The 18415-nt window shown below is 37.9% G+C and overlaps 1 long non-coding RNA gene across 1 annotated transcript; it reads right to left on the bottom strand.

Moving 5' to 3' along the window:
* Window positions 1-7617: 7617 nt before the first annotated feature.
* On the bottom strand, window positions 7618-16651 carry LOC123379395. Its single transcript, XR_006583779.1, has 2 exons — window positions 16516-16651; window positions 7618-8091 (listed from the first exon to the last, which is right to left on the bottom strand). It is a non-coding gene; the product is annotated as an uncharacterized LOC123379395 (long non-coding RNA).
* Between the last annotated feature and the right edge of the window lie 1764 nt (window positions 16652-18415).

Genomic DNA, 18415 nt, shown 5'->3' with positions numbered 1-18415 from the left:
TGTTCTTTCAGCCCAATCTCCTGAAGGCTATGTCGTTTCTATTACTTCCATATTCAGCAGAAGTAGAGAATCACTACTCTGGCACCTATATTATAATCTTTAAACCACTTGAAGACCTATAAAAAAACTTTTTTGTCTTTCTCAGTAAATGACTTCAATCCGAATACAAGATTTCAGTACATAAGTGCTACTAAATCAAGCCAGCAAGTTTTGTTTTTTTTGGTAACGTATTAATATTTGCAGCTATCATGAGAGAATTACCTTTAAATATCTAGAGGAAAAACAATTCTGGATCTACGATCCATAATCCACAACCTTCTATCCAAAAGCACTGAAAGCCATAAAATTTATTCTTTTGGCAGACAAACTTGACCTGAGCAATCATGTGGCTATTTATAGTCTTTATTCTACTCACTGTGATTATTCAACTATTTTGTTGCAGTTATATTAATGTGCTTGATTGCAGAGTGTTGTCCTAGAATCTATTGTGAGTGTTCCCTAATATGTAGTGAATGCATCATATTACTTTCCAAAATTGAAAGAAAAAAAATCTATATTCCGAAACACATCTGGTCCAAGGGCTTTGGAAAAAGGGCTGTGAATTTTGTTCAGAAAAGTGAAATGAGATCTTCTACGTAATTCTAAGTGTTCCCCCTGGCTTCACTAATTTTTAAATATTTCATTATATACTTTCTAAACTTTACGCTGCCTGATTAATTCAAAAGGGCGCCGAACAATACAAAGTCAGGTAGTTCTGCACCTTGTTAGTGGTACTGAGATACTATGAGGGTGACATTGACACTCCACACGCAGAGGCCACAGCAGATGGTCTTATGGTAAGTAACCTGGATGAGAAAAGATTAGAAATATTTTGTCAACTTTGGAGATGCTGGGGTCAGCTTCGAGAACCAAAAGGAAAATGAATGTTTTACGTGTGGAAATTCACTTGACCACCCAGCTTTCTAAAACGTGAAGCATATAATCAGGCTCTTGTTACAACATAAACCGCCATCGTGGTCCCAGAATACTTGAACCTCATTCTGGTTTCTCGTCTGCTTTCGACATGCTTTTTTCACTTTCTTACAGAGTTATTTTATGTTCTAGACTATAAGAGTTAAATAACTCCCAAAGTTTGATAAGTGCCTGTTATTTTCCTTTACATATAGATGTTATAATATTTTGGGAACAGCTGCCACTCTTTGGTATAAACTAACATATAATGTAGCATATGTCGTTACTAATTTAGAGCACTCTGAGTGAAAACAAATACAAATATGTTCTGGATTTTATTTTTTCTTCCTTTTCCTCTCATCCGTCTCTTCTTCGCTTCTGTTTTGCTTCAGCGTCTTTAGGGGCAAACAATTTCCATTTATCTCTGACAGTGTATGTATGACAGCAGAAGTTAACAAATATATGCATAGTCACACCCAATGAACACACAAGAACTCAAACACCGCAAGTGTGCTCATACAGCTGTGAACCACTCACATTTTGGTAACGATGTAGCATCCACTTGAGCAAAAAGGAAGAAAATACAACTTAAGTAACTTTAAAATTCTTGTCATTTTTCAACACAAGATGTCAGAATATAATTTGGGAGTTTCATACATTACACATTTTGTCTTTATGGCTATTACTGAATGGCGGTGGCTGATAGCAACAGCGTGTTCTCTTATTTGTGTCTGTCTCATACTGCGTCCTTTTTCTTTCCCCCTGCCAAAAGTGTGAGCGAGGGAGCACCTGGGTCATTTAATTCTTTATTTCTTCCCTTATCTATTTTTGTGTTTCTAAGTCAGTGCTAGTCTTGAGGACTTAATATTGTAGAGGTGAGTTTACTTAAGTGAAAAATGCCTAGGTCTGATAAATTGAAAGACAGAAAGGAACAAATGAGAGGTGGGGATCAAAGATGTTCTTAAAGAAGAGTTGAAATAATATTCACGTGTTATTTGGTTGTGTAGTATTATTGAAAATGCTGAATTTATGAGCAATTCTTAATTCAATCAAGCACTGCGAATTAATGATCCAAGCATTAGAGTTTTGTCAGCATACTCTTGAATTTGTTAGGCTAATCTGTCTGAAGTGCGGTTTCTTGTTTAATCTTTTCTTCTTCTTCTTCTTCTTCTTCTTCTTTTCCTAGTCAGGCTATAATTTATGGTCTGTCAACTCATGAATTTTTGAGGGGAAGTACAATCATTACTTGTTGTATTCATTAAGTTCAATAAAAAGATTTAATTTTTTTTTAAAAGAGTAGTCTCAGAGAGAAAAATCCACAAGATAAGTAAGATCATTATCTTTAAAATTTTTTTTAATGTTTATTTATTTTTGAGAGAGAGAGAGACAGAGTGTGAGCAGGTGAGGAGTAGAATCTGAAGCAGGCTCCAGGCTCTGAACTGTCAGCACAGAGCCCAGGGCGGGGCTTGAACTCAGGAACTGTGACATCATGACCCAAGTGAAGTCAGGAGCTTAACCGACTGAGCCACCCAGGTGCCCCAAAAACATTATCTTTCCTTTTTTTGTGTGTGGGTGTAGAGCAATGTGTCTATTTATTTGAAAGGTGTATGTGGTATAAAAGATACTCTGATCATCTAAAATGGTAAATTTTTTTTTTGGTTGATAGGATTATAGGTGTTATCAGTTTTAATAAAATTTGAAAAAATTATAAATATTATAATCTGAAAAATACAAGAAAACATTGTTTTGCTTTTAAAAGGAAGAATATTTAGGGAACTTTCATTATCGATTAATGTCATTCTTTTCTTTTATACTTTGTATCTGTAGCCCCTTTCAAATTCCCCATTCTAGTTACTTGGTTTGTTTTCTTCCAATGCACATACAAGAGGACTCATTCACCTGTTAGTTGTGGTGATAGAAGCCAAGGAGGTCCTTGTCTCTTCCCTGATTTGTATCTTTAATTCTCATGATAAACTGGAATGTCTCAGAGCTCAGGTCTTTTAGATGATTTTTGTGTAACTAAAAACATTATCTTTAAAGTAAGCTGAATAAGGAACTGAATATTGAGCTGAATATTGAGGAATCTTAAGGATGAATATAAAATCAATCCCACTACGAAGCAGAAGTTACTAAGAGAAAAAGCACCTGCATGTGCCGCCTCTCTGTTATTCTCCAGCGCACAACCCCTCTTTCCCTAGGCATCATCCTCAATACGTTAGGGAACAGCATCTTCGGTCAGGAACATTCACCTGTGGAGACAGAGTTCGGCTAGTGCAGGTATTGATATTAAATCCAAATGTAACATTTTATGGTACTTTAGGGATCTCTCATTATTTTCTACTGAAAATACCCCTTATTGAATTAACAAAGGCTTTCAGGACTTAATTTGAATCTATGATTGCTGGAACAGAACCTAAAGCCTAAAGGGAATTATTAACAATTTATGAGAAATCTTTAAGAGATTGAAAAGGCTAATAGATATAAAAGAAAATTTAAGTTAAGATAAGATAAGCTGATTAGTGTGAATATCAGAGAACAAAGTTTATAGGATTTGAACTGTATTCCTTGGAAAAAATTATGTTAATTAGTTCTCCAAGGTGGAGAAAATCTCAAAAAGCAAAATTTCAAGTCCCTTCCTTCTATCAGTTATTCAGGATGTTAATGGTATATCTGACAACTTTTTCTCCCTGTAAAAGTAAGTGATTATTTCAAAACATGAAATGTAAGCGGTCAGTTTGTATAGAATGGAGTGACAGGAAAAAAAAATGAGTTGAAAAGAATGAAAGGCAACGGGCAAAAAAGCTTTATTCGACTGAATCAGCAGAAAGTGGACTTTTTAAAAGTTAAAATCCAGAAAGAGTCTGGTCCAATTTTTTCTATCTCTTCTTAAAGCCACAGTTTTCTTTTATCCTGGCCTTGGAATGAGCTAATGGACAGGACCTCCCATTTACTTCAATTCGTTGCCTGCACAATTTGCTGCAGAATTACTTTTTCTCACCGAAACCTATCAGGTGTTTCTGAAGGAAATAAAAATATTGCCTTATTGGCTGTGGAGAAAGGAAGCGGCATTTTAGAACCAAGGCAGAGGTCAGCATTTGTTTGCGCTCAGGCTTGGTGTCACCATTTGAGTGGCTTCCAATTGAAAAGTTCGGTCCCTGTTCAGTTGATAGCCGGACTCACAAAAGAAAACATCTTATTTCTGATATTCCCCTTCTGAGGAGACAGAAGCTGCCGTTAACCCATTAGAAAAGCCGCTGGCACACCTTGGTATTAAAAGAGAAATTTCAAAGTAAACATTGTTTTGTGTAGAGTTGAAAGGCTTAGAAGTGTCAAATTCTGGTGGCCTGGGTGTTACTGTGCCTCATATAGAAGGAGATTCCAAACCTTACGTTTTATATAAGTATCTCTAGATCTATGAAACACGCTTTAGAAAAAGTTTTGTTAAAAACGTAATTGAACAGTAAGCCCTGATTGTTCTTTAAAAAAAAACCAAAAAACTACACTTTATTTTATTTTGATACGAACACTTAACATGGTATCTACTCTCTTAACAAAATTTTAAGTACAAATACAGTATTTTTGAGGACAGGTGCAATATTTGTCCAGCAGATCTCTAAAGCTTATTCATCTTGCTTAACTGAAACTTGATCTCTGTTACTTAATGACTCCATATTTCCTCTTCCTCACGGTCTCTGGTAACCACCATTCTGCAATCTGATTCTGTTAATCTGACTATCGAGAGAGCTCATATAAGTGGAATCACATCACAGCATGTGTCTTTCTGTGACTTACTTATTTCACTTAGCACAATGTCCTCAAGGTTCATCTATGTCATTGCAGAGTTTTCTTTTGCTTTAATACCGAATAACAGTCCGTTGTAGGTATATATCACATTTTCTTTTTTCCATTCACCTGTCAATGGACATTTAGGTTGTTTCCACATCTTGACTATTGTGAATAATGGTGCAATGAACACCAAAGTGATAATATCTCTTTGAGATTCTGATTTCAATTATTTTGAATAAATAGCCAGATATGGGATTACTGGGTAATATGGTAGTTATAAGCTCTTTTTTTTTTTGTTTTTTGTTTTGTTTTGTTTTGTTTTTAGGTAGGAGCCAACACAGGTCCCAAATTCACGATCCTGGGATCAAGACCTGAATTGAGACCAAGTGTTGGATGCTTAACCATTGGGAGCCACCCAGGCGCCCCGTGGTAGTTTTATTTCTAATCCTTCTTTGTACATTACTCTTATGGAAAATTCTACTTCCTTGAGATTCCCAAGGCCCTGAGAGATCAGCATCAAAATTCTCTCTCTACCCTCATTTAGTACCTCTTACTTTTCCACACTGTACAAATCTAAATATTTTGTCTTTTTTTTTTCTGTTACTTTAATGTATAGCATTCTATGTAGCTTCTGAACCTTCTCAGTGTTGTTCCTAGAAAAACTGTATTCTTCTGTTTTCTTAGGTAATTCTTACTACAATATTCAAACTCAGCTTCTCCTTACGAGTCTGGGTCAGGTGCTCCCATTTCGCTAGTACTTCTCCAAGGGTAGCACTAATCATCATTTATTGTAGTTGTCTCTTTGCATATTTTTAATTTCCTCACAAGATTCCAAGCACCATGGGAGCAACGACCAAGTCTATTTTGTTTGCTATCACATGCCTGGCACGTAGTATATGTTCAATAAAATGTGTTTAATGGATGCATGGATATCTACTGCCACTAGACAATAATTAAAATAACTGAATAGGACTTACTGAAATACGCTGAACTTGTGAAAATAGTTTTAATTTTTAGGATTTTATGCTTGATGACAGAAGACATGATTTTTGTGGTGTTTTCTTGATAATAATCATACTAATAGCAGGGATAATAATAACTACTACTAACTTAATTGAATTGAAATCATGACTAGATACTATATTAGGAGCTTTATTGTATTATTCCATCCAACCCTTGTAACAGCTCAACAAAGTGGCTATTATATTTCCCATTTTACAGATGAAAAAACTAAGACTCAGAGGTAACTTATGGAAATTAACAAGAGGAAAATCATAATTTAAATCCAGATCTACTTCCAGTGTTCACTAAACTAAATGGCTTATTTAGAGAGATTTGGGGAAAACTTCTATTTCTAGAATTTGCTTACTTTTCATATTAATACTTTAACTGTTAAATTATGAGGTGATTACATGAGAGAAAAGTAAATACACAAATGAACAAAAATACTCTTTCTCTCTGACACTCTATGCTTAGAGCTATACCTAACCAATAACATCAGATATAGATAAATACCTGTTAGGACTCTTAATTAATGCTTGACCTTCCAATTACTCACATATTATAATATCCAATTTTCAGCTTTTCATGGTCTATCACCATTTCTACTTGATGACTACCATTACTTTGTTGTGGGGCATTGGGATAGCATCATCTTTATCATAAATTTTGTTGTTGGGGCTTCATAATAAAAATAACAACCATACTGTGGGCAATCATCCCATCTCCATTTTTGTGAGGCAGTGACTACAATTATCACTTTTTTAAATAATCTCCCACTTGTATTAGTAAGGACGCTGGGGCTTGTAAAGTTAAGGCATTAATAAGGGGCAGAGCAGGGATACAAATCCACGTTGTCTGGCTCCAGAGGTAGCAATCTTTGGACATCAGTGCTTCTTGCTGAGCAGAAAGCTAGAACATAATTTTTGCTCTGTCTGCCTTCTGTCCCCTTACGCATTTCAGATACAGAGGGAATCTCTATTTCTTAAATATAGACATATGGTCTGTTATTTCAGAGCATCTTCCTAGTGGGAAGATTCATGCAACATTTCTAAGTACTCCCAGAAACCTCTGTGTAACCCAAGAGGTTTTTTATCTGAGGTTGAATTCTAAATAACTTTTAATTTATTTGTAATTGCTTCAGGAAAGACACATTAGGATTTACCCTGTTCCCTTCTCCGTATTTTTGCACAAATATTATTTAAATAATTGCAAGCTAGAATACAAACATTATGCTTCAAATTGAAGGTATGTATCTGATATTTAACAACAAACCCTCCCAGTGAATTAATCACAAAGTTCCTCACATCTGGATTCATTGCCATGATTTGGTGGTAGCTTTTGATCTGACTTGAGAGGGTGTAAGTAATATGTGATAAATTGCTTAGCAAATTAGAAATTAGGACCTTTGACCTGTTGAATTAGGCTAGGGCACCTTTAAATTGAAGAGAGGTAGTTTTCGACATGCAAGGCAAGAAACTAAGTACTCAGTGACAGGTATAACTTCTTCCTTACTATTATGTCTGAAAATGCGGGGCTGTTTCCTTAATGGGCTTTGCTGCTTGGAGATTAGACACCCAAGCCAAAATACTGAGCTCACTCTTATTTGGCGGACTTCTTGCTATTTACAAAAATATTTCTGGACGTTGCCTTCTAGCCGGAGTCATCACCGTTTTAGCAATTTGCCAACCTTCTGAACGTCTTCAAGATTTGGGGCTTGCCAGAAAAATGCCATGGAGAAAATGTAAAATCCTATCTGCTCACAAATACCATTTTTGTCCGATCAAGTATGAAAAAAATCATTAAAAAGATTCTGAGGTGCCTTGATGTAACTGCTTGGCCATTATCATAAATACTGATTCCTTGGACTGTTTTATAGACTTCCGCTTTGAAATTACTTTTATTACTAAAAGTAGGAAACAGTGGCATGTGAGAATCTGAATGGAGAAGTTGTGATTTAGAAAAGATATTAACAAACATCATCATCATTAATAAAGTGGTCAAGGCCAGCCCTCAGTGTAGAGGTTCATAAAATCCCACAGAAGAAATAAAGTTTCCAGATATTTGGTAGATACTGACGGTAGACAGAGAAAAGGGACATTCTCCTGTAATTCTCAGCTAATTTGGTGCTGTCTCTGGTCTCCAAAACCATTCTTCTTCTCAGAGAATGACAATGACATGACTGTGCATAAACATTCTGTGGAGATCTGGAAACTAGGTAGCAACATCAGGGTTACCAGTTCCCCAAGGTAGGACGATCAGCAGTGCTTGGAGAAAGATAGCTTTGCATACCACCTTTGATTCTGCAGTCTTGAATTGCTCATCTGTAAAGCACTTTTGTGTTGACTGAAGGATCTGTGAGTCGGAATGAACAAAGACATATTCACGTTATAGCAGATATGTGGACACACACTTCAGTCTAAGTGTCAAAGCTCAGCAGACATTTTTATAAAAGGAATCTCACTTGCCAAGAGTGACACTTGAAAACTAGCTTCACTTAGCATGTCTGAGTCTCATGAAGATTACACAGCAGCCAAAACACTATTGAAGGCACTAGAAGAAATAAATAAGCACCTTATCACTCAGTGATTTTGCCTTGATTTTCTTCTGACTGATAGAATAAATGTTAAATAGCATAGGGTGTCAGTTGGGCATATGTGCTAGCCCATAATTAACCTATATTTTACTTAGAAAGGTATTTATTACAATATGTCCCTATCAATCTAATTACTCATAATTATTCTAAGATATTTTCTGTATATCTAATAGAGGTGGCAGTTGCTTGGACATAACTAAATTTTCCAGCTTCCTGAGTTCAGTCTTTCTTTGCTTTACGATATAAATTTCTTAAGCTCTCATCCTGTTCAGGCAGAAAACCTAGTCATTGCTTCTCATTAACAATGTCTAAAAGCAGGGATTTTCTGAGTCTTAGTTTTCTAATCACCTCTTGCTCTGATTTCTCGCTTCCATGTATTCTTTTTTCTAAGTTTATTTATTTTGAGACAGAGAGAGAGAGAGAGAGAGAGAGAGAGAGAATGAGTGGGGGAGAGGCAGAGAGAGGAAAAGACAGAGAATCCCAAGCAGGCTCCGTGCTGGCTGTCAGGGCAGAGTTGACCCCCACATGGAGCTTGACGTGGGGCTTGAGCTCATAAGCCATGAAATCATGACCTGAGGAGAGGTCAAGAGTTGGATGCTTAACCGACTGAGCCACCCAGTTGCCCCTTGGTTCCACAGATACCAGATATGGCTTGAATCTCAACCTCCTGCAGCTGCTCTTATCCCCATTTGGTACTCATCCAAAGGTACTTCACAGACTCTTTGCAATTCCCTAAATCAGTCAGGAGAGATGAAATGGTACACTGGCGAGAGTATTCCTCGTGTCTGGGTATCTTGGGAGTTACATCATAGTCTAATACCAGAAATGACTGGAAACTGAATTCCGGATATCCCTGTTCTTAAAAATTCCTGAGATTTTCCTGCATAGTCACTGCTTTCTCTCTGTAGACAATCCTAGTCACCCATACTGCTCCTACAACTGATTTTGTCAACTGTCCTTTTTTTTTTTTTTTTTAATTTTTTTTTCAACGTTTTTTATTTATTTTTGGGACAGAGAGAGACAGAGCATGAACGAGGGAAGGGCAGAGAGAGAGGGAGACACAGAATCGGAAACAGGCTCCAGGCTCCGAGCCATCAGCCCAGAGCCTGACGCGGGGCTTGAACTCACGGACCGCGAGATCGTGACCTGGCTGAAGTCGGACACTTAACCGACTGCGCCACCCAGGCGCCCCAGTCAACTGTCCTTTTAAACAACCCTGCGACTGACTGACGGAACAAGCAAGACTCAAGAAGAAATAAGGAAACACATTTTCTCTGCTTCGATTGCCCGCCCCCTCCCCCCCCCCCCACCGCCTACCCCAATGCTCTCTCAATCCCTCTCTATGGACTCTTCTTCCCTCTTCCCTGAGTAAAATCTAGGAGGCATCCCATGACTTTTGATTCCTTTCCTGTCATAAACATCTTTAAATCACAAAAAGTAGACTTAGTTGAGCAATTAGAATGCTCTGTGCTCTTTCCAGTCAATACTTTGAAACTCATTTTGATTTAAAGCTTCTCCCTCAGGCCCAGTTAGGGTTCTACTGAGGGCAGAATGCCTGAAGCATCACCTCTGTTTGGCTCCACACCTCACTGCCCTTCTCTTCCTCCTCCACAGTGAATAGCTCTGGCCCCTTCAGTTTGCAAGTGGAGAGAGAGGAGAGGTAAAGGGCAGGGAAGATTGGCCTTGACTGGAACCCAGATAATTTGGTATTAGTTTCATCTAGGAGAGCAGATGTTTTACATTTAAAGTCATTTATTTTCTGAAATTTGAGTCATTTATTTTCTCTTGCACTGTATTCATGAGTTCTTTGGAGGATCCTTCAGTTCTGGAGACTTCTGACCTATCCAGTTCTTTTAATTCAGGCAAAGAATTCATCTAGCTTAGTATTTCCCTACGGGTCCCTAATTTCCTGTGGTCCATTTGACATGGACTGTCTCTCTCTTATGAAGTGCCACACTTGGGAAAAGTGCATATAAGTTGATCTTAAGATATCTTCTTTGGTGCTCACTTGCCCCGCTGGGAAACACTCACCATCCATGTATTTCAGATGTATTCCCTACAGAACTGCTTCTCTTTGCTACCCTCAGAAGCCAGCCAGCCACAACCACTCGTCTTTAGGAAAGTTTTTAGGAAGCAGTTCTTAAAACGTTAGTCAAGTTCCTTGAAGAGTGGTCTTGAAACCTTTCTCACATAGCTTTGGCTAAAGGGGAAGTCCCCTCTTGTCCACCAAGATAAGGGAAGTAGAAGGAATGCATCGAACTCTCTTCAAAGAATCTTCCCTTTAATTTCCGGTCTCATTCTTCCAACCGGTCCAATATTATTTGGTAGATTATTCGGTTGTAGGGGTCAGCTAAGCATGCCCGTGCTTGCTCACAACCACCTCCTTTGGAAGCCCTGCCCAGGAACCTAGCTTCTGGTTTTGCAATGTAAGTTTGGATGCCACCTACTCTGGGGTCTCAGCCGAAAGTAAAACAAACACTGTTGCATTTACATTTTGTTATATGAAAAACAAGATCTAGTTTTCTAAGAGGATCTCCTAGTCATATTTTGAAACAAGAAAATTTCAGTGGCTCTAATAAATGGTTGTTCTGCATTGTCCCCTAAAGACACTGTATCGTACTGTGCACTGCCCTTGGGTTAAGGTTGGAACTGAAATCAGCTGAAGTTTCATGGTAACTCCACAGGCCTCTAGCGTACCTATAGAAAAAAATATGCTTACGTATAAATATTTCTTGAACTCCTTTGGTCATACTGTTCAGTAAAAAATGATCTGCTAGAGTAGGGAGAAAAAAAGGCAGAGTGCAGAGGAGTTGGAGGTTTTCTCTCCCCCACGCTTTAGGAGGATGATTTTTTTCAGACACAAAGATGGCTATCAGAAATGAAAATTAGATGAAACATCTATGAAATTGGAATGGTAATAATGATATTTTCCTCTTAGGGTAGATTATTATTGTGAGTATTGTTTACATACTCAGAATTTTTTTTTTAATTTTTTTTTTCAACGTTTATCCACTTTTGCGACAGAGAGAGACAGAGCATGAACGGGGGAGGGGCAGAGAGAGGGAGACACAGAATCGGAAACAGGCTCCAGGCTCTGAGCCATCAGCCCAGAGCCCGACGCGGGGCTCGAACTCACGGACCGCGAGATCGTGACCTGGCTGAAGTCGGACGCTTAACCGACTGCACCACCCAGGCGCCCCTACATACTCAGAATTTAAACAGTGTCTCATAAGTAGTGAGTACCTATTAAACGTTAGGAATTATTATCATTATCATTATTAAAGTATCCATTACTGCTGCTTTTTACATCTGTATCCCACAAATCCAGAAGAGTGTTCAACATGTGATAGAATGCAATAGTTGTTGAATACATGAATGAATGAGTCTGCTAAGTAGTATTGGTGTCCCAAATGTTCCAAAATATTTTTTGTTTAAATATTGCTAGATGGTGCTTCTTGGAGGTGAGAATTATCTTTCTTCTTCATTGCTGTAGTTTCCATGCCTGACATGACCCTCCAAACACTAACGCCTAATATATAAACATTTTTAATAAGTAGGACACACTGTTAGGATGTTTCCTATTTGAAATCAGATTTGGACTTTTTGCAGAAATGAGTAAGTTAATTCTAGAATCATGGTTATTGGAAAGGTTGTCAGCTCTTGCTTCTATCTTTCAAAATTGTGAAAGGATCAAACCTACTAAAATATTAAAATTTATGAAACTATATACACAAGTGAAGCTCCTTATGGCTGCTTCTTCAAATTCCCTCTCTTTTTTTGGCAGAGAAAAATCATTGTCTTGAGTGAGTTGTTTATTCTGTGGGAATTAAGAAACAATATATTGGCTGCCTATCGTGTTTTTAGGTATTATATAGTTGTATTCATTACGTATGCATATTTTTCTGCAACTTGCTTTTTTTGAGCAACATTACATTTCTGAGCTTTAATTAAATTAAATCAATTGAATTAAATTAAAATATGTGTGTGGTTTCTAGTCCATATCAAGTGTTGTGTAATATTCCACTGAATAAGAAAAGAGAAGAAATTTTTACTTGACTTCCTGTTGATGTATATTCAGGTTACTAACCAATTTTGCTTTTTCATTAACAAAATTAATGGCTTAAGCTGAGAAGTGAAAGCACTGAGTCAGCAATGTTACTGGATAGTTTCCATCCGTCTCTAAACCAGTTAACTCTACACTCTGAACAGCAGTAAAGAGTTCTTTCCAGGGCACCCGGGTGGCTCCGTGGGCTGAGCGTCCGACTTTGGCTCAGGTCATGATCTCGCAGTTCATGAGTTCAAGCCCCATGTTGGGCTCTGTGCTGACAGCTCAGAGCCTGCAGCCTGCTTCATTCAGATTCTGTGTCTCCCTCTCTCTCTGCCCCTCCCCTGCTCGTGTTCTATCTCTCTCTCTCTCAAAAATAAATAAAAAACATTAAAAAAATTTTTTTTAAAAAAAGAGTTCTTCCCCCCCAAATCCTCTTTAATTGTTGAACTGAAACATTTTTGCCTATGATAAGTGTTCTTATTATAGTTATCGTGGTTTTATTAAATTATTACCTATGTGAATTTAGGTCCATTTCCCTATTAACTAATAAGATTAAGTTTGTTAATTAATAATCCAATGACCTGATTTTTAATAGGATAATTCAATATTTTTATAAAAATTTAGGTTTATATCTCCCATATAGTTTTGTGTTTTCTTTACTCTTTTTTTTTTTACATCTTTTGTTGATTTAAGAGATTTTCATAATCCTTTCTTTTTTATTCACCTACTTATTTGGAAGCCTTACATGACATTTATTTTCTTCTTAAATTTTAACATACCTATAAACTTTAACCTTCTTCAAGAAAGTAAAAATTATTTAGTATTTCTATTCTTCTTCTGGATACATACCCAAACTCAACATACTTTATTTATTTTTGTTTTTTAAAGTTTATTTACTTAGTTTTGAGATCTCTCTCTCTCTCTCAAAACTAAATAAAACATTAAAAAAATAAAATGTTATAAAAAGGGGCACCTGGGTGGCTCAGTGGGTTAAACTGAGACTTCAGCTCAGGTCATGATCTCACAGTTTGAGAGTTCGAGCCCCATATCAGGCTCTTAGCTGTTGGCATGAAATTTCCTTCAGGGGCGCCTGGGTGGCGCAGTCGGTTAAGCGTCCGACTTCAGCCAGGTCACGATCTCGCGGTCCATGAGTTCGAGCCCCGCGTCAGGCTCTGGGCTGATGGCTCGGAGCCTGGAGCCTGTTTCCGATTCTGTGTCTCCCTCTCTCTCTGCCCCTCCCCCGTTCATGCTCTGTCTCTCTCTGTCCCAAAAATAAATAAACGTTGAAAAAAAAAATTAAAAAAAAAAGAAATTTCCTTCAGATCCTCTCTTCCCCCTTCTCTCTGCCTCACCCCACTTGTGCTCTCTCTTTCTTGCTCAAAAATATATAAAATATGTAAAAAATAAAATGTTATTTACTTTTGAGAGAGAGAGAGGGAGAGCAAGTGATTGGGGGAAGGGCAGCGAGATAGAGAGAGAGAAAGAGAGAGAGAGAATCCCAAGCAGTCTCTGCCCTGTCAGCGCAGAGCCCAATGCAGGGCTCAAACCCATGAACTGTGAGATCATGGCCTGACTTAAAATCAAGAGTCAGATGCTCAACCAACTGAACCAATCAGGTGCCCCCAACATACTTTATTAACCCAATGCCCAACAGTCCCAATTTCGGTTTAATAGTTCAAAATTTAAGTTTATCTCTAAAACATAAGTCACCCACCCAACACAGTGTTGGGGTGCCTGAGTGGCTCAGTCTGTTAAGCGCCTGACTCTTGATTTTGGCTCAGGTCATGATCTCATATTCCTGAGATCAAGCCCCACCAGGGGCAATGGACATGGAACCTGCTTAAGATTCTCTCTCCCTCTCCCTCTGCCCCTCCCCCACCCTCTCGTGTGCACATATGTGTTTTAAATAAATAAATAAAACACACAGAACATTAAATTTACCAATATTTTATGAATCTTTGTTTACTGAGATAAACTGAAGTTCTAGGACATGGGACAAGGCTACAGGGAAAGATGGAGAACTGGGAGGGAACAGTAATGTCTTCCTCTCACCTGGTATCAGCTATTTTACCTCAGCACATGGAACCTAATGCTCCTCTTTCTTCTGTCATCTATTTTTGCTGGTGACACACATTACAGCCTAATTGTTATTGTTGTTGTTTGGATTCTCTCTCTTTTCTTCTTGATGGTTTTTAAGATTTTCTCATTATCATCATTGTTCTGCAGATTACATTTCTTTATTAAAAATGTTTATTTATTTTTGAGAGAGAGAGAAAGAAAGAATTTATTTTTGAGAGGAGAGAGAGAGGGCACATGAGTGGGGGAAGGGCAGAGAGAGAGGGAGAGGATTTGAAGTGGGCTCTTCACTGAGAGCACAGAGCCTGACACGGGGTTCAAACTCACAAACTGTGGGATCATGACCTGAGCCGAAATCAGAGGCTTAACCCACTGAGCCACCCATATATCCCTACAGTATTTCTAAATGTAGATTCATTTTATTTAGCCTGCTTGGTATTCATGGTATATTCCCAAAGTAACATTTTCTTTCAGTGCTGGATAATTATTATAAATATGGCTTCAAAAAACTACTGTATTTTTTCTTTCAGTCTCATTTAGAACTCCATTGGCATTATTGGGTTTAAGTAGGAGGTTTTCAGTTTATTCTTCATATTTCAATGGCTCTTTTTGTCTCATTCTCTCAGGCCAGGTTCTGCCCAAATACATTAGGAGAATATTTTAATTCACTAATTTTCTTTTGCCCTTGTGTCTGGTCACAATATATACCTACCATTGATTGCCCCCCCCTCAAGTGACTATAATTCTCACTTTCAAGACTTTGAGTTGGTTGATTGTCTTACCAGCTACTATACCACGTTTGCTTTTTTTGCGTGTGTGTTACTTAATTTTTTTGCTCTTTTAAAATGAAACTTGTTTCTCTCATCTCTGAGCAAATTAATCATATTTATGTTAAACGGCTGTCAAACAATTCCATAAATATATTATCTTTTCCAGCAGTGCTTTCCCAACATTAATGGATATATGAGTTGCCCAATAGTTATGTTAAAACATGGGTTTTGATTAAGCACGTCTGAAGTGACGCCTGAGATTTCACCTGTTGGACAAGCTTCAAGGTGATACTGATGTTTCTGGTGCAAGGATCAAAGTCCCAGAATTTATATCTATTGTTTGGCATCTTTTACTGTCTTTTTTAGCCTTCGATGCTTTCATGTTTTGGGGATATTTGCTTTCTGACTCATTTTTTTGAGTGGAAAGTATTTAGTTAATTTTGATCACTTATTTTCTTCCTTAAGCAACTTCTACCCACCTTGCCAATTCCCTGGATTCCTGCTTTGGAATCAAGTGTTTTAATTTTTTTTAATGTTTTTATTTATTTTTGAGACAGAGAGAGACAGAGCATGAGCCCGGAGGGGCAGAGAGAGAGGGAGACACAGAATCTGAAGCAGGCTCCAGGCTCCGAGCTGTCAGCACAGAGCCTGATGCGGGGCTCGAACTCATATACCACGAAATCATGACCTGAGCCGAAGTCGGATGCTTAACCGACTGAGCCACCCAGGTGTGCCCCTGGAATCAAGTGGGGTTTTTTTGTTGTTTTGTTTTTTTTTGTTTATTTTTATTCTTTTTTTTAATATATGAAATTTATTGTCAAATTGGTTTCCATACAACACCCAATGGAATCAAGTGTTTTAATGATGACTCATCCTCCTGGTGTGTGTGGGGGGGATATTGATGATATGTTGATGTATTCAAGGAGGCTGTGCACAGCCTTACTCCTTCCCTGTCTTGAGGCCATATCCTTGTCCAACCTCCCCAAGAGGTCAGCAGCAATAGTTCCTTTTTTTTCACCCCCAGCCTTATTTCACGAGTGGAACAGAGGAGCTCCTCCCCAAGCCCCTGGCTTCAAGCAGTTTGATCTGTTTCCATTTCTGGTGTCACTATCTCACAGCGAACACTTTTAACCTATTTTATTCCCAGGTAGCCACACTCGTGGGTTCAATAGGCCCGTGTCTTCAATTCCACCCACCAATTTGCATTTCTGTTCCATTATCTCCACAGAAATGTTTGCCTTCTTTTTAAACACAGATCCATATTTTAGTTTCCTCTTTTCAGATTTTACCTGTCATTGTTATGGATTTGAGCAGAAATGGTGGGTCAAAGTGTGAACATACACAGATATCTCAACCAGATACCGTTTCCTGCAATTTTTAGCTGTTTCAGAGCCTCTAGCTTCGGAATGAAATTCAAGCACAGACCTAAAAAAAAAAAGAATACAAAGGTAATAATTGTTGGCAATAGTAAGTTGGTACCATTCTTTGAATATATAATTTTAACTAATTCAGTCTGAAGGTTTTGTTTTAGAAAAGGGCATTTTTCAAAATGAAGTTCAAATACTAAACCTGTGTGTGAAAAACGTTCCAGAAGTCATTTAAAAAGTGTTATGGAGAGATATCACATATAAAAATGTAACTTCCCCAAAAGCATAAACAAAAATAAAGTATTTGAGTATGTCTTATTGGTCACCTTTAAATTTATATCTGCTAAACCCACAACTGAACATTAATTCACACATTTAATGACTGCCTATATGTGTCTACGATGAGTCTGGATAATTCAGTCTGCAAGTCCCTCTGTGGTATGAAATTCATAACGTTGAAAGGGACCTTTATCTGGTACAACTGTTTTCTTACAGGGCTAGCTAATAAACTACTTCAGAAAAATGATGTAGCTGAAGCTTTCTTTCAGAAATATCAAAACAGGCTGCTGCAACTTACTTTTGTACCATATTCCAGGGACTTTTATGACGAGTGGCAGTGGAGTGGAGTGGAATATTCTCACAGCAGGGGCAAGGGATCCTAGCCCATCCCTAATTCTGCCCCCAATAAAAGAGATTTTAAGGCAACTCATTCTGGTTCTTTGTGCCTCAGTTTCATCTACAGAAAACAGAGACTTTTACTTGCCCTAACAAATCAGTGTGGGGCTGAAATGAGGTAACAGGCGTAAAGAACTTTTTAGAAAGTTAAATAAGAAATACGGTAAAAAGGAAGACAGCCAATTCAGATTAGCTATTTGTACTGCCACACTTTCAAGACCGTGGCTAACTCACTCCTGTTCAGAAAAGACAATAAAGGACTGAATTACTTTGGTGGTCAAATCAAATTGTATGGGCAGACGGCCCAAGTAAAATACACTTCCTTTAATGTAACGTGGCTTTCCAGGAGGCCCTGGGCTAAACAGTTCCTTACTCTGCTCCCTCTTACTGCCATTCTTTTTTTTTTTTTTCTCTTTTACAACATGCTTCCTACCTTTTGGTGAGTGGGTCATGGGCTCAGAACAAAGTCGGAAGCTAAAACATATTTCAGCAATTAGCAGCCTGGAAACTCAAGCTGTTTTTGGCAATATTGTAAAAAGATGATTTCAGCACCTTTCATCCCCAGCTTGTTTGATAATTCACATTCCCATGTCCTTGGACTTGGAAAGCTCTCCAGTGCTAGAGGCACATTCTTAGGTTGGTGAGGAAAGTGTAAGCAACTTGAAGATGCTAAATAGGGACATTAGCCACATCTGAACTAAATATACTGAGTTAGTGGGGTTTTGTTCGTGGCCTGTTCTCTCTATTTTTAAATGCGATTGTACTCAGAGCTATTCTGAACATTTTAGTTAACTCCCTGCCATCCACCTACCTATCTTATTATTAGCTACTCTTTCCAGAAATATTTTTCAAGAAGTTAAAAAAGAGATGAAACAAAATGTCTTCCAAACTGCTTCTACCTCTGGCTTCAGAGGAGTGAACCGACTCTTAGCTGCTTTTGTATCTCATTTCTTGGAGGCAGGAACAACTGAAAGCCAAAAAGAGACTAAGGAATTTGGTCTGGAAATGGAAAGTCCTTTATATTTTAAGTCACTTTACATCCTCGGATGCAGGTGACAATGTTTCATTCAGGAAAAAGAATTAATGTTGTCCTTCTTTAGTGAAAATATGAATGGTGTTATCAGCATTAGCTAATAAGCATAATTAC

The sequence above is a fragment of the Felis catus genome, chromosome C1 (genome assembly GCF_018350175.1).
Source record: "Felis catus isolate Fca126 chromosome C1, F.catus_Fca126_mat1.0, whole genome shotgun sequence".
Taxonomy (NCBI): Eukaryota; Metazoa; Chordata; class Mammalia; order Carnivora; family Felidae; genus Felis; species Felis catus.
This window is presented reverse-complemented; position numbering and strand designations above follow the sequence as displayed.